This window comes from Pteropus alecto, unplaced genomic scaffold (assembly GCF_000325575.1).
Source record: "Pteropus alecto unplaced genomic scaffold, ASM32557v1 scaffold104, whole genome shotgun sequence".
NCBI classification, from domain to species: Eukaryota; Metazoa; Chordata; class Mammalia; order Chiroptera; family Pteropodidae; genus Pteropus; species Pteropus alecto.
Genome location: NW_006436664.1, coordinates 5818823 through 5820615, shown reverse-complemented (window position 1 = coordinate 5820615; position 1793 = coordinate 5818823). Strand labels below are relative to the sequence as shown.

Below are 1793 nucleotides of genomic sequence, written 5' to 3'. Positions count from 1 at the left end.
CTGCCAGCCCGACGCCGCGAGGGAGCCCGCTGCGGGCGGACCGCGGCGCCCCTCCGCTTTGTTCGCCCGCTCGCCTACTCTTCCCCGCGGGCGCCGGCCGGCTCCGGAGCGACCACACGGAGCCCCTCACCTGCGAGCACGCCGACTGCCACTTCTCCACCGTCTCAACTACAAAGGCAGCGAGGGGAGGCTCTGCCCGCCCGGGGGTTCGCTTCTCGCCGGCCCCGCCGCGCCGCCGGCCGCCGCTTCTCCAGCTGCCACGGCCTGGCTCCGCGCGGGGGATCGCGTCCCACCGCCACTTCCCCGCCTCTCGGAGCTCCTGGGAAGTTTCTGATCTACTTTCGGCTCAGAAGGAGGAAGAGCTATTGGGAGGAGCTTTTCACTTCTCGCTTCTACCTTTTTATTGGCTACTCGATGACTTTTACAGCTTGTCACTGATACAGGAAGAGACGGCGGAAAGCCTGGGAGAGCTACATTATTAATTAATGGAGCAACCCCTTGTGAAGAATCAGAAGCATCCTCCATGTTTGAGATTATCAGCCAAAAGATCTAGGGAAAGCGCCGCGGTTTCGTAAACACATGGCTAACAAAGTAAAGCCTTCATCTTCAAGCCTGGCACCATCACTTGGTTACACGACGGGAAAGGGACTCTAATTAAGATTTAATTTGTATTTTCAACATGAGAAGAGAAATGAGGAATAAAGAATAAAAAATATTTTGATATTTTCTTCTTCAAAATTAGAATTTTCGTTTCTAAAACAGCATTTGCTTGTATAAACATCCGTCTTGCAAAGAAAATACCTTACTTGACAGCAGTTCTCTTTAATACTTAGGGAGGGCAATCCAAAGACTTAGCATAGGAAAAGACCAGAAAAGTATGTTAGAAAATGTCATCATGCCTATTGGACCCCCACATATTTAAAACTAAAAAATACATCTTTAAAAAGTAATATTTAGAATACGCCACTGAAAGTATTTTGCGAAGGATCAATATTTAATTCAATCACTCCAAATTTTAAAGATTATGGATTTACTAGCGAAATTTCCCTAATGCGATTTATCCATATCTATAATTTCCATTTGTAAGATGAATTTTAGTGTGACTTTTAAATTAAAAAGAATTTTTGAAACTACAAATAACTCCAAGTGTTTGCCAGCTTTGTTTTAAATGGTCTTTTTGCTACTGCCCCTGACCGTTGCTTATTTACAGATTAACATAAAAGAATGAGTCTAAAAGACAGTAAGTTTGAAGAACAGTCATTCAACAAAGAAGGTAACTAATTATCAGTACTGTGAAATGATCAGAGTTATAGAAACAATATGGGATCCTCTTGGTATCTTCAATTTAAGAACATGTGTACATTGGAGCTGAAGATGTAAGGAATCTATATAAATCTCAAGAGTTACCATTTTTTAACTGCTTTTAAGAGCTCACAAAGTTAGACTCAAAAGGGGGACAAGGAGGATGGATAATTTCCAACCTCTATTGAAGTATCATTCTCACACTTCAAAATCCCAGCTTTACTATTAAGCTAAATACAGATGAAATTTTCTCTGGATATATAGTACTTATATTTCTTAGATCTCACCATTTGATAAGCCGTTAAAGTAATTTTGTTAAAATCATGATTTAAAAAAGTAATGTTGATTTCATTTCATTAAATGAAAGTTTTTAAATGATTGAATTTTATTACACTAACTTGAAATTTTATTCTATTTCATCAAAATACTATCATACTCAATTTCCCTACTACTATACTCAAATTTGAATACTGTCATAACTCAATTCTCTG

General features: G+C 40.5%; 1 protein-coding gene across 4 annotated transcripts in view; it reads right to left on the bottom strand.

Annotated features, from left to right (window-relative positions):
• Positions 1–783, bottom strand: part of BAZ1A (bromodomain adjacent to zinc finger domain 1A) — an 82271-nt gene extending 81488 nt beyond the window's left edge. For 2 of the 4 annotated variants that reach the window (XM_025047919.1, XM_025047918.1), the window contains exon 1: positions 131–334. The gene's annotated coding sequence lies outside the window, so the exon portion shown is untranslated. Of the gene's footprint in view, positions 1–130 lie in introns of all 4 variants that reach the window. The other 2 variants (XM_006913481.3, XM_015590604.2) reach the window with 2 other exon arrangements.
• Positions 784–1793: the final 1010 nt, after the last annotated feature.